Below are 25370 nucleotides of genomic sequence, written 5' to 3' on the forward strand. Positions count from 1 at the left end.
TTATTTTGTATTCAGTGGGACCTTTGGAGATGCAGATCCCTAACTGCGACATTCCTGTGGAGTTCAGCCGAGAAGAAAGAATCCAACTAAGAGAAACAATCTGAAGAAAGAATCTTATTCTCTCTCTTACCCATAGTCTTTCCTGCACACCCCTCTCCTCAGAGACCTAACTTAGCTCTGATGGCGCTATCCATCCATCCTGCACTACAGTGGAGAAGAAACTCATCTAAAGGCAGACTAACACGGACACCAATGGTTCCTCTAGGGCTGATCTCTTGCTTCAATAGTGCACTCCCTACAGCAGAGGCACCTTCTCTAGTGAAATCACTGGCTGGATTGTACTGACAGTACAGATTAACTATTCACTAAACCGAAAAGCTGCTCCAGAGGTTTAGAGGATCTGGCTAATGACGACACCTCTCACCTATACCTTGATGAGTCCAGAAAGAAAGGATTTCAAGCAAGAATGGCCTTGAAATTTGGGAGACCCCAAGATAAGGAGACCACCACAGGAAGCATGCAGCTATAGGATTGAGAAGTCTCTGTGCTACTGAACGGACAACGTTTTCTTAGCCCATCTTTGAGCATAACACTCTTTGCATCCCTCCACTGCCTCCCCCTTCTCGATCACATCAAACATAAGCTACTTGTCTTCACTTTCAAAGCCCTTCACAGCCAATCCCCATGCTACCTCTCGTCTCTCAGTCACTATCAAGATGTCAACTCCCACTTCAGATTAGCTCATGATGTCAGCCCCTCCATAGTTGGGGTTGGTCCATAGTTTGAGCTGGGGATTGGACTAGATGGCCTCCTGAGGTCTCTTCCAACCCTAATCTTCTATGATCACGCATTTATTAAATTTTCACACAAGTCCTTCCATGCTTTCTCCCACACTGCTCCACACCCCAAGCAGCAAAAAAAAAAAAAAAGAGCGCAGCCGCAATCTGCAGCTCCACTGCCGCTGCTTCAGTCTTCAGCGGCAATTCAAGAGGGAGTGAGGGACCTGCGGCCGAAGACCTGGACGTGCCACCCCTCACCGTTGGCTGCCCCAAGCAGCTGCTTGCTGGGCTTGTGCCTGGAGCCGGCCCTGCCCATGGGAGGCATGGTCTTTAAAGATCTGCAAAGCTACCTTGTTCTCCTCCTTCAAACTGTCCCTTGCTGTGATGCCTACCAAAAACTTGACAATAGTTAGGCAGCTGGTGTGCAGAGACCACTGACCAATACTGTCTCATTGTTTCCCAGTACTCCCCTGACTGTCTGCATTGTATCATTTGTTGTCTCTTGCCTTATACTTTGGTGGTAAGCTCTATTTGTACAGTGGGGTCCTGGCGTATTACCAGGTACTCTGGTAATACAAATAATCACAGGCTATCAGGGTTGGAAGGGACCTTAGGAGGTCATCTAGTCCAACCCCCTGCTGAAAGCAGGACCAATCCCCAACTACTGGTTTTTTTTGCCCCAGATCCCTAAATGGTCCCATCAAGCATTGAACTCAGAACCTTGGGTTTATGAGGTCAATGCTCAAACCACTGAGCTATCTCTCCCCCAAATAAATTAATGGAGATATACCAATCTCCTAGAACTAGAAGGGACCTTGAAAGGTCATTGAGTCCAGCCCCCTGCCTTCACTAGCAGGACCAAGTACTGATTTTGCCCCAGATCCCTAAGTGGCCCCCTCACGGATTGAACTCACAACCCTGAGTTTAGCAGGCCAATGCTCAAACCACTGAGCTATCCCTCCCCCTATAAATATCAGGGTTGGAAGGGACCTCAGGAGGTATCTAGTCCAACCCCCCCTGTTCAAAGCAGGACCAATCCCCAGACAGATTTTTGCTCCAATCCCCAAATGGCCCCCTCAAGGATTGAACTCACAACCCTGGGTTTAGCAGGCCAATGCTCAAACCACTGAGCTATCCCATATTAGAAAATAGCTAGATTTTCTCTTCTCTTTAAAACCTGCAGCCTTCTCTGTGTGAAGAGTCCCTTACATTAGTTGGGAGAGCTGCTGAATCAAATGGTTAATAATGTTGACATTTAACCCACCAATCATCTCCAGAGTTAACAACCCCAAGCAATGAACGCCAGGGCCCCTGTTCATCCTTCTCAGAGTTCATGTTTCAGAGTCTCTTTGCAGACTTGGGAAGACAGCACTTCATTGGGTCACAACTGGAAAGTTTACCTCGCAACCATCAGAAGCGGATGGCAGAACTCCTGAATCCCAGTCTCCTGCTTTAACCAAGGGAACATAACATCCATCCTTCAATACACTACTTCATTTGCCTTACAGGAGAGGCCAGTACCAAGTGTAACATGTTTGTATGATGAGGGCTTATGGTAAATTTGTGTTTTTGAAAGACTGAGTGTGGGAATTAGAGTACAGAAAAACCCACTAAAATCTGGAAGGTCAAGTGATTTTATTCCTATCTTTGAAAAACCCAAAAACATATGTGTCAAGGCAACAATGGATTCTGAAAGATGATTAAGTAAGCTAAGTAAAGGCATGAGACCAAAGGACTATTGTTGAACCTTATAGCAAGGTCAGTGGTCAAGTATAGAACCTTATAGGTTTGGGGGATTTTTAAAAATTCTGTTCCACTCTTCGTTCTTGTGCAAGATTAGTACCCATTAAGCAAATGGATTTATCTGTGAAGCTGACCTGACATCTCTCCAAATCTGATTTCCAAGTTTTCTCAGCAGAAAGCTCCAGCATAGGCCACCAGCCTTAATAGGGTTGTTGTTCTGATAAGAGAGCAATTCCTTCTCCTAACCCACAGGATAAAGGGAGGGGGAAAAGAAAGATGTAGCAGAGCAGAGGAAAAGAGGCACTGCCCCTGTATTGTAGTATTTCAGAGCTGAATTCTGCTGGGCCCAGCTCTGTAAGGAAAGGTTAGCCACTTGCCTCATTTTTTCTAAAGCGTGACTTTTGGCAGCCTTTTCCCACACTCCCAAGCTAAAAGAACAAAAGACATTATCTCAAATTGCATTAGCTGTATGAAAATATTTTACTATACTGCCTTATTAATCTGCAACACACACAAGCACCCTCTGCTGCCTGGATGAAGATATGTCCCCCAGACTTCTCAAGGTTGCTATTTGGCAGCAGAAACCCAGCCAGTATTTATTAATTATGAGCTTAAGCATCTCCTTTCATGGATATTTTCAAGGGCCTCATTATTAATAAGAATAATAAAATAGAGAGTGTTTTTAAAGCTCATTTGTTCTACAGCATATTGATTACAAAAGACTCTGCAGTGCACAGACAGAGCAACTGCAAGCATTACACATGCCACCCTCTGTATCGTGCTCATTTAGCAGCTGTAACTTGGCCTAATTATTTCCCCAAGGGCAATTAATTTTTTAGATAAACTTTCAACTTAAAGTTTTCTGAACAAACAGACTCACAAACCTGACGAAAATGAAGTGCCAGCCTTCTTCAATGGTCCTACCAACAACTGCCACTGAATAAAAAGGGAATATTTTTGTTTTAAAATAGTGTTTCAATGAGTGTTTATATAGAGCAGCAAGTGCATTTCACCTGTGGAACTCATTGAGGCATGATATTATTGTGGCAAACAGACATTTATATTCGTATGTATAGCAACTAAATCTGCAGCTGCACCAGCATGAAGGGCTACTCTCAGCTCTCTGCTTCAAGGAATAAAACGATCACCCAAAGGGACTAGGAAGACAGATTTTCCCCTGACTCCTGACACCATTTGCATCAGGCCTTGTCTATACTCAAAAGTTTTGCTGTTTTAACCCTGCCAGCATAGTTTAAAAGGGCAACCCTCTTCCCCTTCCACAGAGAAGACACAGTTAAAAAAAATGCTTATACCAGTATAGCTTCTTTCTGTTCAGTAAATTAAGCTCATACCAGTATAACTGCATCTACACTAAGGCTTTTACCAGTGTATCTATGCCAGTTAAAAAAAAATACACCCCTTCTCAACATAGTTATGCCAGTAAAACTTCTTACATTTAGACCAGGCCTAGGAGGAGACACACTCAGAACCCACAAAATGGATTGAAAACATGCAACCAACAAACCAGGTAGTACTTGGCAAAAACACATCTGCGAGAGCAGTGATCTACATAATACCACAGAATGTTGGCAAAGGAGATTACTCAGGCGAATGGCAATAGGATATGAAACCTTTCACCTCCATTGTAAACCACTGGTTAAAATCCAGACTAGATGAGTACTGATTTCGGACCTATGCTGAAATATGAAGAGGAGAGTTCTCACCATTTCCCCCACTCCTTGCCAGCCTTCGCTTTAATTCCATTGGCTTCGGTGTGAGCTGTAGATGACCTGGTCCTGGATACTGGCCTAATCCAAGCTCAGATTTGGACCCAGAGTCAGCGGGGCTTTTGGGCAAAGTGCTAAGGTTCTGGCCTGCGTCTAGTAATGACAGTCAGTCATCTGGCAGCTTTGTAGTGGCCAATGTAAGAGGAGGAGTCATCACTGCAGTTGGCATCCATAACATTACTTCTAAACCACAGACCTTGTCAGCCAGAGTCATAAAGATCTTTATTGCATCCTCTACAGCTACATGAATTTGGCTGTTGCGAAGGCGATACTGGAAACCCTGAAGACTGAAATTTCTTAACAGAGCAGGTTCGGCAGCATAGATTCATAGAATATCAGGGTTGGAAGGGACCTCAGGAGGTCATCTAGTCCAACCCCCTGCTCAAAGCAGGACTAATCCCCAGACAGATTTTTACCCCAGTTCACTAACTGTCCCCCTCAAGGATTAAACTCACAACCCTGGGTTTAGTAGGCCAATGCTCAAACCACTGCGCTATCCCTCCTCCATCCTGCCCATGGCTCTATATCATCTCCAAACCCCACCATTCATACTGCAATGAACATCAATGAGTGGTCCTAGATATGTATTACCCTAGATTTTCATCTCAGCAGCCAAATACTGTACTGATAACATACAAGGGTATTAATTCTGTGTTCAAACATATATGAACATATGAGGAATTTATAGTAGCCTTTAAATCTAAAGAACACATGGTATGTGCTTTTTGGTTACAAGATAATGTCAAGTTCTGTAAATACAGAGATGCTTGTAATAAGTTAGCCATCTGCAAAGGGCACGAATACTTGACCTCATTTTTAAATCAGCATAAAAGTGATTTCTCTGCTATTTACCTCTAGTGCAGTGAACTGTAATTAGCTGCAGATAAGGATCCAACAGGATGAAGGCTGGTGTCCAACACTTGAATCTATTTCTTGCTAATTTCTTGTCTGCAGAGGTAACCAAAAAAAAAGAAAAGTTTCTTTTCTGTGTCTATGAAAAAAAATCTTCTTGAAGCCATTTTGTCTATGCGCCCTTGAAAGGGAAGCACTTATTCAAGACTTTACAAAAAGAAAAACCCTTTGTACAAAGGGCCCTGGGTTTGTTTTCTTTTATGGTAACAGCAGCTGTGCCACTCAGAAACTGCTATTTTGCCGTGAACCCACAGATGCTTTGTCTTGCTGTCACCCGAGCATGCCCATGAAAAGGGCTGGCCTCGTTAAGTGGTTGGTTGTTTGGTTTTTTTTAAACAACTGAAAAAGAGTTTACCAGCACACACATTTTTTGAAGATATAATTCCAACCTCAAAAAATATGCAGGGGCTTTTAGTTTGCTGTTTTCCCCCTAACACAGATCACAGAACTACGTACATGTTTTTAACAGTATGGCATAAGACACTATACTACTTACCTGCCACCGAGTAGTTTAAGACTAACTCTAAAGGGACCAGTGCTTTACTGCCAGATGTGGGGTAGGGAGCAAAGCACATTAGGGTTTGGGCTGCTGAGTAGGAGGGAGAAGATATCCACTAATGGAATGTTTAACTGCACAATCTGCTTATGCAAAGAAGAATGAAAGATTGTCCTAGACTCGTTCTCTTTATCACACATATACACCCCTCAACAAATGTTGGTGGTTCAGAGTAGAGGCAAGTCCAAACTGGACTTTGGCCCACTGTAGAGATGTGCTGGAGTCTCAAACCGAGACCCCATATTGGAACACTCCGATAACTAGATCCATACCATCTCTGAAGTAGGGCCCATCTCTAACGCAGAGAAAATGGGACCTGGCTCCAGACCATCCCAAATTTTGTTTTTCGTGTTTTGCAAAGCCAACCCTAGCCACCCTTCACTTTGCCCATCTCCAGTAGAAATCTCACAGTCTTAATCTGACCCTATCAGATTGCCTGTGTTTTTACCCTGGTCAATTGCCTATCAGTTAATTGTATAATTAGGCTATTTGCCAGGCTTGACAAATCCTCTTGCGCACTCACTCGTGGGGAGTTGGCAGCTTTCCCAGGCAAATGCCATCAACTTCCACAGAATCTCAACTTTTTTTTTTTATTACAGTTCCAGCCCTTTTGCTTGCAAACGTTACCCTCCGAATATGAACTGAGAGGAAACCAATACAGTGGCCTCTTTGATTTCAGTATTAGATAAGGCCCCAAGTCTGCAGACAGCTTGAGTGCCACTGCTGCTGCTGAGAGCCTTCCCAGGTTGCAGCAGAGTGAATAAGACCCAGAGTATTTGCACAGATAGATTAGAACTCCACATAGATTTCTGTGTTTGCAATACTTTTAATATTTATAGGGCACTCAGCATTGCCACCACACACAATTTAATTGCGAGCCTTGTAATATCTGTGTTTTTTCATAAAGCCCCAGCTCCTGGATTCATGTGATTATGTTAGAATTTTCAGCTTTAATTTTTAAAAAGTACATTTCTAGCCCTCATGCCTGCAAACAAAACCTTGGAAACATGACCAAACTGCACGCTAAAAACATCAAAAATCAGACGTGAAAAAGGACCCAGCTTTTTCTTTTTTTATATATAGTCCATGTATTTTAAGCCAAACCCATGATTTTTGAATGGTTGAGGTTGCAGTGTTGCTTGGATAACATAGTAATGAGCGTGACATGAATGTCTTGCTCAATAGATGACAGTATGTGATGTTAAGCTTATCAGAGCACGTGCAATTGTCCAAACATCTAACTTTGGGCAAACACATGCTCCACTTATGTGCATAATCAGGAGGTGGTGCTGTAGTGATACACAGACAGAGCCCTCTGCACTTGTGATATTAATGGAAACCTGTGTAGTCTGTTTATGAAAACCTTGACCTAGAAGGAATTCCTACCTAGCATCTCTGTAAACAAGTAGTTGCTCCGTTAGTCAATTTAAATCATTAGAGCTGCCACTTATTTACATTTTAAAGCAGTATGTTTTTTTGTTGTCTTGTAAATTTATTATTGTGTATTGGGAAAGCCATCTGTAAAGGCCAGAAGGAGGGCTTCCTCTTGTGTTGACAGACATGTTGCTGTAAACAGATCCTTTTTATGTACCAAAGCTGTTTGTGTCATCTTTCACAGATTTTGTTTCTTGTGTATTGTGGCAATAGCACCATAAGGATTCTTGCTAGCTCTCTTTTTTTTTTTAAAGTTCTTTTTTTTAATCCACATTTAATGTTAGTACTGAGGAGTTCATCCATCTCTTCCATCGTAGTGCTAGTGACTAGCACTTACGCACCATGCACAGCTTCAGACTGCCAGATCACAGATCATTGTCCAACACTGTAGCTCACTTCCATGGGATTCAGATGTATTGGGCATGTGTCTAAACACGTAAAACACTCAAGAGGTGTGCACAGCTGCTGCTTTCTCCATTGCCTGTTCATAATTCAAACACTTATTGTGTGCGTCAGTAACGGGCTCATGTACCCAAGAAGGGAGGCACCCAGGCAGCCAATTCTAAGAGGAGCGAAATCAGCTGAAGAAGTTGGCCATCAAAGCAGAACTGCACCCTCAAAAATGCATGAGGGCTCCAAGTTGTAAACATAGTCCATAAACAGCAATAACATTGCACAAAATGGGTACCCAGCTACTTCTCTGCCCTTTCATTAAATAAAATGATAGCTAGAATATACCAAAGAAAATAGACACATCTCAGGAGGAAAAACAGGGCTGGGAGGTAATTCAAGACCATGCAAAGCTTCAGATCATAAACTTGGCTAGAATATTTATGCTGCAAATCTTGAGCCCAACAGGCTTTCTACTCCCAGCCAGGTTAGAAATATCTAATCCCAGCCAGAATCAGGCAGGAAAATGGAAACAATGAGTCACTTTTTTTAATCTCCAAAAAAGTGTGTGTGTTCTGAGATTTTTTGGGGTGCAAGGGACAAGATGAGGTTGGGGGGGGGTTCAACAATAGGTCTTCATTGCTCAAGCTAGTTCTGCCTTCTTTAGCCATGCAACTCCATCTGCTCTCTTTCAGTGTAACCTATGAATGTAATAGAAATGGAGATTCTGGGATAAATACTCTGAACAATCCCCAGGGACAGGTCTAGTACCTAACCACCACCTCTGCATCTCGGAAGCTCTCGTTATGGCTCTGAGAATTACTACTATTAAATTATTTGTAATGTGGTAGCACCTGGAGGTCTCAGCCCCATTATAAGTTACATGGACTTTGCAAGGAGGAAAAAAGGTAGGTCAGATTTTGGGTCTTATATGAACCTTGATTTATGTGCCTCGCTTTTCAACTCCCATCTTACATACTGAACAGCTCTCTCTTACACACACATTTCTATGTTAGCAAAAGCCAGAAACAATCAAGCAGGATATCACTGCACGCCAAGCAAAAGGGAAAAATACGTGTTGTACAAGCTAATCTTGCACATAATGTGGCATTAACAGCATTTCTAACAAGTGAGAACACGTAGGTAATGCAGAGTCTGATTCTGTTTCACTATTTTCTTTCTAAAAATCAGTGCTGGTATGACTGTAGCATCTAAAACATCCTACAGGAAATGGAGAGCGGGCTGAAGGGGATGGCAATGAGTTCTGGAGCCTTTTAACTCTGGTTCACTAACACGACAATACAGGACAAGTGTGATTGAAGCTGCTAATATGTGATTGGTGTTTGTTGGCCTGTACGAGATGAATTGGTGATCTCAGTTCAGTGCCTAAAATCATCTGTACTGTACAAGCAAAGCACTCTTACCAACAAAGCTGCACTTTTTACTAGTACAAGATCACCCCCCAGGAGCGAAACAAACTCTACTGGTGAGAGTCCAGTTTGGTCCGTATAGCTGCATCTACGCTAGGGGCTTCTGCCGGTACAGCTAAGTCAGTCAGGGCTCACGCCTCTTCACACCAACCTAGCCATGTGAGCAGAAGGCTGTAGTATAGACCTGGCCTTAATAGGCAGACATCCACATCACAATTGGTACAAACAGAAATCCTCATTAGCATCCTCCATAGAGAAGCCAGGATTAAAGTGGTCCATAGGAAAACTATCTCCTCGTCCCTAGAAATGTGCATTTAGGTACTTATATGGCCTATGTCACTATAGTATCAAAATATCTCAGATACTAACTTATCCTGTGAGGTAGGGAATCACAGTCTCAATTTTACAGATGGTAAACTGAGGCACAGAGCAGTCTTACCCATGGTCACATAGGATGGCTGTGGAAGAGCTGGGAAATGAACTCCAATCATCTGACTTGCGGTTGGTGCCTTAACCACAAGCCCCACTTCTCTCTCCAGGTCTGGGCTGAAGCTTGCACGCCCACTGCCTGGATAGTACCTACCCTCTGGATAAACACAGGCCTATTTTCTGGGGTTGTTAACCCAGGGCCAGACATTTAAAGGCACTTAGGTGCTTTTGAAAATCCCTCTAGGCACCTAACTCTCATTGAAATCTCTTCAAAACACCTTCAAAAACCTTGACCCCCGGTGCCTTTCATAAGCACTACATTCAACAAAATAATAATAATAAAAACCAAACAATCACATGGGATTGCTAATATCAATTTTGTAGAAGTTGCAACAGTGTAATGGAATTGCTTTTCTCTTTGTTAAAACCTAAATGTTATTCAACACCGAGGAGGCGACTCTGGGTGCTTTATTCCTTATTCTCAATCTCTCATTAATGGGCAGCTCCTCAATAGAGTTATCACACAGGAGAACCATTCTAGGCTTTTCTGCACTCATCCTTTGGGGCACTTCAGAGGGGGAAAGTCTAAAAGTATTCTTAAGAGGGCACATAACATCCTTCCCCTTTTCACAGATGGAGGAAACAGCTACAGGATTAGCAGGAGACACTGATACAAACAGAACACCTGCCAAAATGCACCAACTCCCTTTCCCCCTTGTACAAAAAACTCCATTCCCTCTAACCAGAATCTACAAGAGCAGGGAAAGCTCAGCTGAAGTCTTTATTGAAAACACACCTGCAAATGTTATGAGCATAATGGTGGAAATGAGAACATTTCTGGGCTTAGATAGTTAAAAGTTGACCACCACGGAGGTTAACTTTCCATTGTAACAGATGCTGGCTCCATTGCTAAAGAGTTGACAGGATCAAATTACCTTTAAAACATTTTATAACTAAAGTTCTTCCAAATATAACAGAGGATGTGATTCAAGACTGCCCATGCACTGGTGAACAGATAAGAATTTGTTACAAGTTTCCTGCAGCATGGATACAGTTATAGAACAATACCATCCAACCATCCACTAACCACTCATATACACGCTCAGCCCAGCAAAGGTACAAGGCCGACTTCTCTCAGACCTCTCCTCCACTCTTTGTATCTCTAGCTGAGCTTTGTACAGTGCAGACTGCTCAAGACAGACGGTGCCTATGCTGTTCTGTATCATATATTATTAATTATTATTATTATTATTATGCTAGCAGCCCCCATCATGGACCAGCCCCTCATTCTGCTAGGCACTAAAAACAGACACAGAACAAAACAGTGCCTGCCCCACAGAGCTTACAAATTAAGGACCTGATGTTCAGGAGATACTAAGCCTCCAAAAGTCCAGTTGAAGTTGATGGGAGCTATGGATACCTAGCACCTCTGCAAGTCAGGCACTGTGAATTTTACCCCCTGGCATCCATCAGTTCTGTGTGTCCTCCTGCCTACTCATTTTCAGATGTCACCACCCTCCATGGGCTATCTAAACATACTACAGCCGCAGGTTTCAACCTTTTTTCATTTGCAGACCCCTAAAAATTGTGAATGGAGATGCAGACCCCTTTGGAAATCTTAGTCTGCAGACTCCCAGGGGTCTGCGGACCACAAGTTGAAAACCACTGCTCTATGGGAACGACAACCTTTTCCAGACCCCTTAGATATAGTCTGTGGACCCCCAGGAGTCTGCAGACCACAGGTTGAAAACCACTGGATTACAGTATCAAACTAAGAAAATATACTCTAATTTGGTAAGGATAATTGCAACGAATAGCCAAGAAGGACCACTTGGACTGTGGCATAAGCTCTCTCCCACCCCGGCCTAAATATAAAAGGCCAAGAGTGCATGCTACCCATTTACAAAGGAGACATACAACCTGTAAGATTAAAATGGGAGTTACCAGATGTCGATATTAAAAGATAAAACAAAAATTTTAAGGTTACCTGAATGTAGAAGTTTAGATCTTGCAGAAATACTGGTTGTCAGTTGTGATGCAATTCCATTTGGCATACTGGGCACACCACCATTGACGTGCCACTGAATCTCTTCTCTGACTAATGCCTTCTCTGACTAAATGCCATTTTTTCTGTGCGGAACAATTGTCCACTAGTTATACCCAGGCGAGCTTGGGAGGGGGAGGTCTGTGACTAGCTAACACATTTTTAAACCCCACTCATTTTACTAAAACAAGCTAGAAGAGCAAGAAAGCAGCGGGCAACATTATGTCAGCACTCTGCTTTCAACAGACTTTGACAACACATAGCTGCAAATAAACCCATCTCCATAGATTTTCCTTTCTTTATGTAATCTAGAGTCACTGTGGCCCTGTATCCCCAAACACCCTGATTACTGAAATGGTGATGCTGGGGGGAGATTTTTTGTGAAGCTGATCAGACAGGCTAGTTATCCAGCTGCCCTTTGCCAGCAACGGTTCTAGCGCTTCCTGCCAGCCCACGCATCGCACACTAATTGACATGACATATTGACTGGCACTCTTCCGGGGAGAGAGCAAAAAGGAGTATGCATACCATTCCAGCTCGGCAATAATTACTGATTAAAAACTAGTTAAAAGGCAATGAAGACTGAAACGTACATTAACCAAACGACCCTCATCTATAGCAAGCCACAGATAGATTGGAGTGATTATGAAATCATCACTTAAAATGTCTACAAACATTAATGGCTGTTTGAGTTTCCTGAAGATTTATCGTAAAGCTGTTAAGTTCTTCAGTGTTACGGCTCTCCCCCCTCCTTCTCTGCATGAAAATATATTCGCTTGGCTTTGTTTGTGCACATTGACGTAGGCATCAAGTCCCTGGAACCATAAATACAGTGTCTATTTTTAACCTTTATAATGAAATCCTTTACTCATTGTTTTCTAAATAGAAAATGACACTGTTAGCAATATTCATCATTTCACAGATGTAACAGGACCAGTATGCTTGCCATGCTGTTACCCATACGTGAAATATTCATTAATGCTGAAGGTGTAATAAACGACTCCCCCCCATCTCCCTATAATTTAAAAGGTTTTAGTGTTTGTGTGGATATTGTCTAGTTAATTTGGGGCGATTATCTCTGCAGTCACTATGGGGCACCTTGGTGTCTTGATTCACATGAGCATTTAATCTTTTATTTTCCACTTATTTAAAAACACAGCAGTGAATGAAACCTAAAGAGCTCTCACATACCAAGTATGCAATCAAATGTAGTTTAAATAAACATGGAGGTGGGGGGAAGAATATTCTAACAGTCAGAATAAAGATTACAGTAGTTGTTCTCTGTTCATTGCTTTTCTTCATAGGGTTTACAGTCAGCATTTTAGTGGGTCAAATTGGTCTCCCAGCATAACTCCCATTAAGATATGAGATAAGGACAAGATAGGAGTTCAGAGAGCTCTAGCCAGCTTACCTGGATATAGATGGGTAATCACTAAACATTAGTCTATTTGCTTAGGTCCAATATTTTGATGAGCATTTATGGACCCAACCTCGCAAACCCTTAAAGTTGTGTCATTGGGACTACTCACTTGAGTAGACTGCTTGGAAAGAACGTGCCTTCTTTTGTCCTACAGAGAAAAAGTCATTTAATTTCTCTGAAATTTAAGTGTCCTTCATGGCTCCCATGGCTCCCCAACAGCCCAGTGGACCAACTGATTCTGTCTGCTTCTGATTTACACAAATAATCAGCAGTTCTGCAAGTGTCTGATCACTTGCTCTTCAAATTCCCTTAGCCCTAATCATTTCCATTTTGCACTTTACCAACCAGAGCTTTTACTCTTTTCTATGGCTTCGCTTTATGTTGGACTCAAATAACCTCCAGATTCATGCCATTAAACCACACTTTTTTTCTTCTTTGTCTTTCCTGCTTCCTCTTTCACGTAGGAGTGTAAATCTCTTCTGGGACTGTTGTGGTTTCTTTAAGTAAACTATAACCCTGACAATAAAGATTTTTAATTAGCTTGCACGTTTAGTGCACAACATTTTATTTAGTTGCTATATTATTTTCTTCCCTCTCTTAGTCCCTTGCAGTACATATATTAAAAAAGGTGATCCTAGGTAATTTATTCATCCAGTTGAGCTGTATTGCTGTAATGGATGAATTATCCTACTATGGGAAGGACGTGTGTACCACTGCTTGCTGCTGGATGGAATCAAAACTGCTTCCCTTTGCATCATTTTGCCCTGTACTGTTAATTGATAAGGGAGACTTAGATGCCCCGGCTGGTGCCATGGCGCCTGCGGGCACTGTGTTGGGGACCCCTGGCATGGATTATAAGAGTTAGACTGTTACTGCAGAAAGAGAGAGGTAGTACTGACTAGATGGCAAGTCCAATGTTTAAAATGAGTAGTGATTTCTTCTGGGATGGAGTTGATTAAAAAAAAAAAGTGGAAGCGCTTAATTGCTTCTTTTACTCATCATGTAGGAAGAAGATGCTACTCACCAGAAGTAGCACTTTGCATGTGTTGGTGCACGCATCTCCTCACCTGAAAAACATTTTGTCCTGACTGACTTGAGCAAAAAGAATATCCACATTCCCATTGCTCTAAACCTACTCTCTCTCATTCTATATCAGGGGTCTCAAACATGCGGCCCGCGGAGCTCTTCCCTGCGGCCCGCGGAGCTCCCCAGGGCCGCCCAGAGGGGGGGGCAAAGGGGGCAATTTGCCCCGGGCCCCGGGCTCCGCAGGGGCCCCCAAGAGAAAAGCGGAGGCTCCCGCCTCCGCCCCTCTCCTGGAGCCTCGGCGCATAGAGCGCCGAGTCTCCGTCCGAGCGCCTGAGCCCCGCCCCGATCCGAGCCGCGTGGGGAGGGGGCGGGGCTGGGAGCTCTGGGCTGAGCGCTGCGCTCGGCGTGGAGCTCACAGCCCCGCCCCCTCACCACGCGGCTCTGAGCGGGACGAAGCTCAGGCCTCGCTGGAGACGCGCTCGGGTAAGGGGGGGGGGAAGCAGGAGCCGCCGGGGCCGGGCCGGGGCCTGGGTGGGAAGTGGGACCCGCCGGGGCCGGGGCCGGGCCATGGGGGGGGGGAAGGGAAGCGAGACCCGCCGGGGCCGGGCCGGGGGGAGGGAAGCGAGACCCGCCGGGCCGGGCCGGGGGTGGGGAAGGGAAGCAAGACCCGCCGGGGCCGGGCCGGGGGGGGGGCGGGAAGCGAGACCCGCCGGGCCGGGGGTGGGGAAGGGAAGCGAGACCCGCCGGGGCCGGGCCGGGGGGTGGGGGAGGGAAGCGGGGCCGGGCCGGGCCGGGGGTGGGGAAGGGAAGCGAGACCCGCCGGGGCCGGGCCGGGCCGGGCTGGGGGTGGGGAAGGGAAGCGAGACCCGCCGGGGCCGGGCCGGGGGGTGGGGGAGGGAAGCGGGACCGGCCGGGGCCGGGGTGGGAAGCGGGACCGGCCGGGGTGGGGAAAAGAGGGACCCGCCGCCGCCGAAGCGCAGCCCGGTCTTCGGCGGTGGGGGGCCCCTTCTGTTCCGGGACCCGCCGCCTAAGTTCCCCGCCGCCAAGCCACCAAACAGCTGTTGGTGGCGCTTAGCACTTTCCAGGAGGGAGGGTGGAGGAGCGGGGAGCCGCGCACTTAGGGGAGGAGGTGGAGAAGAGACAGGGCAGGGGCGGGGCCTCGTGGAAGGGGTGGATTGGGGGTGGGGCCAGGAGCAGCAAGGGGGCGTGTCAGTGATGCGGCCCTCGGGCCAATGCACTAGTCCTCATGCGGCCCTCGGGGTCATTTGAGTTTGAGACCCCTGTTCTATATGAATAACAACCTACATAGAGATTCCCTCTGCCCCTCTTTTCTTCATCATGCCTACCTTGTACTGATATACAACGGGGTGGGGAATAATTTTAATGATAAAACTATGGCAATTTTGTTCTTCAGAAGATAACATGTTCAGACTTAACTCAAGGTTGCCACAGTGAGAAACCAATACTAGGTTTATTTGATTCTTTAAAACTACTTGATAACCAATCTGACAAGGGCACTGAAGTCTGCATCTCTATTGGAAAATAGGAAAGTGTCAAAGAGGCAGTTGCTGCTGTCTCTGACACCACTGTAATTTTAAAAAGATGTACTGTATGGTTTGTCAAACTGGATAAACTGAGCCTGGTTTCTTTTAAAGTTAATACGTCGGCCCTTGTCTCGGAATGGCTAGGTCTACTCAGTCTCTAAGCTTCCATTTGGCTCAATACTCAAGGCTAATTCGGATGTCTAGCCTGCCCTCGTGATAAGTACTCCTGTAGTTTCCAGACATGTAACCCAGCTGGGGAATCCAATCAGGGCTGACCCCATGGGTTCTGAGCTCATCTATTTGGCAACACTTCTCTTCTAACTGTACAATGAAATCTTCCCAAACTACCTGCTCCGTGGGACAGGTTTATACCTTGTAGCCAAGTGATCTTGGCAATGCCAAGGTCTGAAAGCACTAGGCAGCCTTGCAGTTGGGCGATGGGGGGGAGGGAAATACACCACTATAAGACAACAACTTTGTTAAAACCACGTTTTCCTCACTGCATTGCCTACTGCCTCCAAGCTGGGCCAGGCAGTCAGCAACTGACGTGCTATGTCATTTAAACTGACATGGCTTTGGGGAGATGCAGCTTTTCATTTTATTTTTTTTTTAAAGGATGATTTGGGGGGGGGGGGAATGTTTTTTTTTTAAATCCTTTCACTCAAAGATTAACGTTTTCTTCACCCCCCCACTCCCAGCTTGCAGCAAGCAGGGCCCTTTAAGAGGCTGAATAAAAGTGTTTTTCCTCACTGGTTACTGCACTTCACTTGCAACTCCTGACAGCTTTGAAAATGGGTCCAATCAAAATCATCATTTCATATTGATTTCTGTTTTTTCACCCTGACAGCGCTGCACTGAAGGTGTTTTCAAGTGTTACTGAAATAGAAGGCTAAATTTACCCTGCAATGCTTCTCCTTCTTGGTAGGCTGTTCTGTAGACAGTTCTTTCTCTCGCTCTCTTTTTGTTTGTATTACCACAAAGCATGGACAAATTGGGATACCATCCCTCCGCGCGCACACGGACTGGATGAAAGCCGGGATACAATTTCCCAACCATCTGAGAAGCATGAGGCAAGAGATTCATCCACTCATCTTGATGATTTTACATTCATTTTAGCACATTTTATCCCCAAAAGGAACACAGACTTTTATAAACAGACATCCATTTCATTTACTGCTCTAGAACGAAACTGAGTAAATGTTTAACAGCGCACAGCCGCTCTCCAAAACAGTTTAGGAAAGGAAGTGAAGAACCACCACTGTAACTAACCGAATCTACTGATGTAATTTCGGGAGGCAGAATGTAATCACCTGAACTGGAAGTTGGCCAGAACTCCTTTCCTACTATTCAAAGTACCAGGGAGTCGTCAATGACTCAGGCGGGGAAGAGCTCTGTTTTGTGCCTTATCTGAAAGAGGACAGCCACAGCGGCACAGATATCCTAGGTCAGGACTGAACATGGAGGAGAGCATCACCAATACCACCTACAGAACCTTCAGAGCTCTCCCACCCAAGTGCTGACCCAGCCCTACAATGCTTAGCCTGTGGGATAAGAGCAGCAGGTAGGATGGCTTCAGACAGCTGGCTTGCATGTCCGACTTTCTACATTGCCATGAACATACAGTTCAGAAGCTGCAGAGAGCAACCGATCCCCTGCTCCTGACACACGTCTGCTCTGGCCCTTAGCTGTCCCAATGACAGTTCTAGCCTATGCATCATAGCGTCATAGGGCCATCCCAACTGGATTACTCTGTCAGCAAGCCACAGCGTCACCAGAGCTCCCTCAGTTTCCCCTCTCCAGTGACCCAATAGCTTCAATTCAGGTTTTCTTGTCTCCGTACTACCCCTCTTGGGAGCTGGTTTATTACAACATAGTCCAAATAGTCCGCAACAGAAGTCCCAAACACGTAGTCCATTTCTCAGCCCAGTCCAAGCAGTCATTAAAACTCAAGACTTCTCGTCCCTCGATGCCCCACATGCCCCACAGCAGGCCTTCAATCAGGCCGGGACTCTGTGTCCTCCCCTGTCCATGTACCAGGACCGCTGACCCAGCCCTTCCAACTGGAGTGCAACTCTGCTCTTCCAACAGGGACCTCCCCACTGCATCTCTACTGCTTTCCTGGCCTTCAGCCTTCCCCCAACTTCCCAAGCAACACCTCCCACTTCTTTCCAGGACCTCCTCCGATCCCTCTAGTCTCCAGCAGCTCTCACCTACCCTTCCTGGCAGAACCAGGCTATTCTGACACACTGGAACTCACTAGGTATCTCCCTGAGTCTATAAAGCCCAGAGGTGCTGTCCTGGCTTCTTAACTGGCCAACCAGCAGCACCTGTCCTGGCACAGGGGAGCCGGACCTACTTTATTTACAGGTCCCAGCCCCCTATGACACTTAGTTTGGAAAGCTTGGAGCCAGGATAAGCGATAGTACTAAGAAACGAGTGCATCAGATGCTCAATTTTACACATAGCATGGTCTTAAAAAGACGTGAAAAGCATTTCAGTTCCTGCCAAAAAGCCAAGTTCAGGTCCTCAGGCCCCTGTGTTACTGTAGGAGCAGCTATCGGCACTAATACATTCCTTACATGGCTTTAGATATTGGTGATGTTCTCGGTAACAGGCAAACACAGAACCCTGAGCTGAGAGTCTCTGCAGGCAAGTGAAGGAGGAATGCATTTCGTTTTAACATGCATCGATTTTCAGTCTGTACATGTATTTCATTGAGAATCTGGGATCTCAGCTGTGTTTGTTAAAACTACAAAGAATTTTGTTTAACTCCCCTCTCCCAACTTGTAAAAAAAGTTTCCCCCATCTCCTGCAAGGATTTCTACCAGAAAATCTTCACAAAAAGCAGCATGTTGTTGCTTGTTTGTTTTTAAACTGGCAACTGTAACATTTTGCTATGGAGCAGACAGATTTACATCAAGAATGCTCAGCACGCTATAAAATCCAAGAAACAAAAATGTGCTCGGCTGTTCCCAATGTGGGCAGGGAGTTACGAAATCAATGAAGAAAGAAGCAGAAACAGCAATGTACAATTCCACCTTCGTTACACATCAAATCTGTGTAACATGAAACCCCAATCCGAACAGATGCTCTGTACAGGCAGATCCCAGTTCCCCTGCAGACCCCTACTGACTTCAACAGGGGACCAGTCATGTGGAGCAGTTTGCAAGACGAGGGCCTTCAAATGCTCCATCATACAGACTGGGATTTGCAAAGAGGCCTAAATGAGTTGTGAGCCCCTACATCTCAATCTCCTTTGAGAATCCCAGCCACGTCTCTCATTTCTATCTCCAGTGCCATCCAGAAGCAGCTGGTTGGAAGAGGCTAGTGGGTATTTTTCAGTGTCCCCGTGGCAACCCACTCCTCCCATGTGTATTGTGTGTTAAATGTTTACATAAATTAGTAAGAGATCAACTTTCACCTCTGTGATAGTACTTAATTGTGGTGGGACAGTATACAAAAGGGTCAGGACAGAGACGTATATAAAGGGTCAGGACAGGAGATCACACCTTCAGATATCAGACTGGTAATATTTTTAAGTAAGCTGTTTCCGTTCCCATAACATTATGCCAAATTAAAAGCGGCTACCTCCCAGTGAGGATTTTAAAATGATTTCCTGGGTGACAGCAATACTCTGGAGGTGCGAGGCTTCACCTTTCCCCCAGAAGCCAGTCTTCTAGCCTCTGCTTTGCGCTCTCTCACTGATAGATGAAAATCACTCATCCAGATCAAGGCAAAAGCCTCTAGCTCGTGTTTTCCTTAGCGCCCTCTGTTGGCTATGGTGCGAGTAACTGACGCAGGTTTCTCAACATGGAGGACACAGACATACTGGGTGAAATCCTGGCCCCGCTGATTTCAACAGAGTCGGGGTATCACGCATTATTGGCATTACTGTAATGCACAGAGGCCTCAAGCACAGTGGAGCTCTTGTCTTGCTAGGTGCTGTACAGATGCATAGCAAGAGTCCCTGCCACGCAAGACAGAATAAGGATGGGAGGGGAAACAGAGGCACAGGAGAGGCCAGCAGGTCAGCAGAGGGAACAGACTCCAGCTCTCTCAAGTCCCCATCCAGTGCCCTAACCACTAGAACATGGTGTGTCTTAATTACACTTTAGTGTCAAATTTAAGATCTGTTCCTGCAAATCCACAGATTTTTGGAGCACCTGCACAGCCTGGATTGAAGTGTACAGGTCCCACGTTTCCCAGGGCAGTGTCAGTGCGCACTCCATGGAGAGGCTTCATTAATCACCGTGGCATGGGCACAATCAATTACAGTGATTCCTTAATATAGTGATACTCTTATAGCTCTTACAGTCTATTGTGTACACTGTTGGAAGACTAAGGACTCTGTATTCTAAGAAAGCTCAGTAACTACGTGCTAAAAATCCTCCAGACATTTTTCCTAAACATCCCTCTTCAGCATAACTTAATACTCCAGGTTTGTAGTTATATTTTCTGCTCACCAGGTGCAAAAATATTAAATCAGCAACCTACCCTCAATTTTGTTCAGTTAGATGGTAAGCGCTTCTGGGCAGGGGCTGTGTCGTCTTCTACTTCTAGACAGCACCTAACATTTTGGGGGCACTGATTTAATATAAACAACAATAATACTAATAAATAGAGGAAAGTATTTAGGCTTTTTCTTATCTGCATTAAGTTTGAGGACACCCCCTCCGCCCCATAATAAAATGCTTAGCATTTGTATAGGGTTTCACATCTTCAAAGCATTATACAAATATTTTGTTCTTCTACAGCATCTTTCATCCAAGGATCCAAAGGACTTTCTACACCTTACTTCACTGACAACACTGCGAAATGAAGAGACCACTACTCACGCACTTTTAAACAGTGGGTCTGAGCCAAATCCCCAGATCTGAACTGTCCCAAATGTTTGTGATTTGCGCTCTCCTTTATCCATTTTTGCTGATGGAGTTTAAGTGACTTGACCAAGGCTATGCAGCGAGTGGGTGGTAGAGGTAGGGATTAGAAACTTCCAGGTTCTATCTTGTCATCCCACATGTAGTGCAGTGGACCAAGCTGCCTCCCAGTTTTCTGTTGTAGAAGTGGTGTGTACTCTTATAGCGATATATTAATGTTATAAGGCCCTCAGATATGAGCATGCAACTCCTGTCGATTTTGGTGGGAACTGTTGGTGCCTACCTAAGGGTAGAACTGGAACTAAATAAAAGGAGAATGTCCTAGGCAAAGATTAGGGGAAGACTTGAGAAAACAACAGGGGAAGGGACAGTATCTGAAGGAAAAAGGGATTGTAGAAACCCAAGCACTTATGGTACAGTACACAGACTCCTAAGACTAGCAGTTTCTTAACAGAATTGCTGTTTTAAAGCGCCTGGCTTTTAATGACTGGTTTTGTAATGCAGTCCTTCTCCCCTTCCCATCAGGCTTGAACTTCTGATTCAGTTACCCTATTTTAATAGACTGCACCCGATTCCCAGTAGTCCCCATGGGGGTTTATAACAACATCCTTGCTCCTTCATTCTGCAATCGCTGTGAAGTAGAGTGGGCACCCTGGGGCCAGGCAGTTTGAACTTGACACCATTAATTTCTTGGGAACACAAAGCTATAACACCGGCTCATGTATGTACACTCCATAGGCCGCTGGATATATAGACTGAAGCTTAAACCAAAAGACATTTTATTCCAGCAACTAAATGCACTCTCTTTCTCCCCAGCTTTTCCCAGCAATCCAGTTTGAAGAACTATTTTTAATCTCAAAACAGTCTAAGAGCACTATATCACCTGTCCCTACTGAGCACGTACTGCTTTGGGGTTTATACGCTTGTTCCCAACTCTGCGTATAAATACTTTGTATTTTAGAAGCACTGTGTGTATAGATGATCATGCAGCGTGAAATACTCAATGAGGGCACGCAGCCCCTTGCAGAATCAGGCACCGTGTGAGGAAACTGGCACCCAGTGGCATCCTGTGCAGCTGTCAGTAGGAGGTCCACGTGCATCAAGCTTGCGGCTTAATGGCAAAGTTGCCATTGAACTGAGTAGATCACTAGGACCATTCAGCAGAGGCAGCAGCTGTAGCGTTAGTAATTCTGTAACTGACAGTACACTTCAATATTAAGAACATGCATCCATCTGTCAGTATCGATAGCCAATGACATTGTGTAAATGCAACCTCTGCGGAATACCCTGTGCTGGATTTATTGATCAGATACACTCTGGAGATTAAGCTCATTGGCTCTTTGGAGTGTCATGTGACTTTGGGCATATTAGCGCAACTAGGTCAAACAAAGTAAGGTCACCGATGTAGCACAGACATGGAGTGACAAAGTGTGACCTCTCATTGTGATACCAGCTTACAACGTAGCAGTGTTTATTTCTTGCAGCTCATGGTTAAAAGCGTGTCCTGCACATCCTTCTGTGCATTACAGTTTGTATCAATCAAAATAAAACTAGGCCCCGAAATGCAGCCAATGCTAAAACGATGAAGGTATTCCACTTAGAGCCTTCAAACATGACGCTTAACAATGCTCTGCCATTAGCAATCAGCGCATCAGCCCGGCATTCTGGCCCGTTTCATAGAAAATCAAGAGGCAAAATAATTGAGTCAATAGTGATACAAAGGGATTGCTCCTTCAGCCCTATTCTTCGGCTAACAAGCCTTCAGCAGGGCTGAAAATTCAAAAGCTCAGGGAATCAAAAAAAGAATTGATTTGATTCAGAGCTTCAGTCTAGGCTGTATTTAACACATCATTTTTGCTTGCTCTGCCATACAATAGAAGCTGTTTGAGGGAAGAAGGACTTACTTTGCGGGGGGGCGGGGGGTGAATAAAGGAGAACACTAAGCAAGAATCACAAGGGCAGGAAAATTCACTCGCCCTTCAACTTCATAGCTGGAATACACTGCACACAAAGCCAGTTTCAGTAGGTAACGGTTCATGAATACGCACAAGCGGCACCTTCTAACACCTCTTTGTTCAGATGGTCTGGATCAGCCCAAAGAGCGATAGACACAAGCCATGAAGTTCAGATCTCAAGCTGAACTTACCCCAGTTTGAGGGGGTCTGGATCAGATACTCTGATATCAATCCACCCAGCTGAGTGGGCTTGAAGAGCTCAGAGCCCAGACTTGGATGTAGTCCCAGCTCTAGCTTGGAGAGAAATGCGGGAGTCCCACTGGACAGAATTCATATGAATGTTTCTCCATGTTTGATCCACCTGGGTTCACATTCCTCTGTCCTTGGAGTTTCTATTTCAGGTTTGAGTGAAACTCAGATGGTAACTTCAGAGTTCAAGCAGGTTTGGCACCAACCACCTAAGCCTCTTCAATTTTTTTTAAATGCAAAACCCATGACCTGGCCTGAGGTCTGCATAAAATTCGTCATGGGGATCTCTAAATCACCTTTCAGTGGAAGCTGGTCCAACTCTGGAGTTTGCAGCATGATCCAAGTGTCACTGGACATTATAGTTATATTCCCAGTTTGTAAGCTTTATTTTCACCCTTGGCACAAACGCTATATGAAGACAATACAGTCTGCAAAACTCAGGCACAGCTCAGATGAATAAAGGATGCTATTCAGTCCTAGGTTTGAATTTTCTCACTGGGCAGTGCTTAAAGGCAAATTCTACATGTGGAACTGTCATTCACAGCTGGGAACTCTATGCAGGGTAACAATTACAACTTGTCTCTTACTGTTGTTGTATTTCCTTTGTTTTCCTGCCATAGACTAGCAGCTTGGTCAGTTTCAGTCTGAGGTTAGGCTGTTGTCCCAGTCGACTCTGCATTGACATGGATTTTTTTGGCATCATCCCCGAAGACTGACAAGGTTTCATTCATCTTCTTTCCAGAAGTGACACCATTAGGTTCTCAGACACTGTTAACATCTCCTCAGGTTTGCTTTCTGGTCTCACGGAGAATTCTGTAACCATGCTATGTCTCATTAAGTCAGTGGGTAAAATCAGACTATCATGGAGAAAGAGAAGTAACCAGTGACACAGACCAGGTCTGCTGTTTTGTGTTCTCTCTCTGCTTCACTGGAACCATTGATGATTACTATCCATCAGGATCAAGGACAGCCAGTGTGGTTTAAGGGCACACAAAGCTCCTTGCAGATGACATTTTATTACTCCTGAGAAATCAGATAACTTTACTTCAGTAGGAACAAACATGGGATACTTCTGCCCAAAGGGGGAAATAGGATTTCTGTTTCAGAATGGTACTGGTATCCTGCTAATTCAGGCCCAAACATAATCACAGATCGCTTCTCTATGTTAATAAAATGGCAACAAACAAACAAAAATCGCAACCAATTTGGGGACGCTTCAGTCCTGTGGTGGGGTTAGCTCAGGTGATTAAAATGTGGTGCTATAGCTATTTGAATAATCTTTTCAGTACAATACTAGTGATCATGCCCTAATTCCCTTTCCAAACAACTGGATGGCCTAATTAGAGAGGCTTTAATTAAGGACAATTAAAAAGCTACGCCAGGCTTCATTTAATAAATTGCAGAGAAAATGCAGTCACGTACCTGGACCCACTAGTAAATAAACGTGTGCAACTACCAGGGCATGTAGAACTAGTAAAAAAAATAGCAGGAAAATCCTGGAAGTGCCGCAAACCTCTCTGTCCTTCTCAGCTACCAGCTCCTTCCCACCCCACAAGATCCACAGCTGAACCCACTTCCCAGCTATCAGAATGCCCAGATGATATCCTGGCCATCTGAAAACACCTAAAGAGCTTAGTGTCTTTTGAAGTCTAGCCTCCCCTGCAAGATTCCATTTCGAATGATACTTTGCACTTGTACAGTGCATTTCAACTGTGAGTGTTCAATGGCTTTACAAAGAGCTATTAGTGATAAGCCTCAGGAGACATCTTGGGGCAGTACTACCATGCCCACTTTACAGATGGGAAATAGAGGCAGAAGGATTAAGTGATTTGACCGTGGCATCACAGAGAAACAGTGGCAGAGCCATAAATAGAAGCTGAGTGTCCTTATTTCCAGTTCACTGCTCTGTTCATTAGACCCTACATTATTTTTAAACTATTTCTTGCCTAAAAAAGAAAATACAAACAGCATAGGTGTTTCTTTTAGCTCTACAGTCCTCCAATGCAGGGAAAGATGTTTTTTCTTCTTAAAAAAAAAATCATCTGTGCTTATAACCCAAACAACAGTTTGAAAGGCCAATGTACTACAAGGCGGCTGCCCAATGCAACTTAAAATGGCAGAGAGACTAAAATCTAGAAGTCAAGTGGAAATTCCAATTCAACTGCACTAAGACTACTATAACATCTTTACTAAAGCTGGCTGGGAAATTTGTTATTTTCACACACATCATTTTGATTAAAATAAAAATGTTTATGTTGAAAATGAACTATTTTCACAAAACTCCATATTGTGACCAAAACAACTGGTCTCAAAAAAATTCTTTGACCAGCTTTAATCTTTACACACACATCCCATTTACAATCCAAGACAATCAGCAAACAATTGCATGTTTCAAAACATGTCACTTTTCTTCCTATTCGCTGTCAATAGGAATAATAACAAAAACTAAATACCCGTACACATGTGCGCATACATATATACAGGTTTTAAAGCATTACCACTGATGCAAGTAAATTCAAAAGGTCCTGGCTTAACACCCTAGTGCAACATAGGCTCAGAAATTTTAAACAGACTTTGGAATAGAAACCTGTATAAAAAACACTCCTGGCACACGAATGTGAAAGCTGTTTAGACTATTTCAAGTGCACTATTCTGTACATTCCATAGTACGTAATGACCCTTAAATTATCCCTAAAAAAGGGGGACTGCAACTTTAAGGCTATTATACTCTTAATGAAGTCCATATGCTCTCTGCTGACACAGAGGGGACATTTAAATCCACCACTGAGGCAGCT

The 25370-nt window shown here is 44.5% G+C and overlaps 1 long non-coding RNA gene across 1 annotated transcript in view; it reads right to left on the bottom strand.

Moving 5' to 3' along the window:
• Nucleotides 1–19988: 19988 nt before the first annotated feature.
• Nucleotides 19989–25370, bottom strand: part of LOC123352940 — a 79437-nt gene continuing 74055 nt past the window's right edge. Inside the window, exon 6 of the long non-coding RNA XR_006574329.1 lies at nt 19989–20078. This is a non-coding gene — a long non-coding RNA (uncharacterized LOC123352940). The remainder of the gene's footprint in view (nt 20079–25370) is intronic.

This window comes from Mauremys mutica, chromosome 19 (assembly GCF_020497125.1).
Source record: "Mauremys mutica isolate MM-2020 ecotype Southern chromosome 19, ASM2049712v1, whole genome shotgun sequence".
NCBI classification, from domain to species: domain Eukaryota; kingdom Metazoa; phylum Chordata; order Testudines; family Geoemydidae; genus Mauremys; species Mauremys mutica.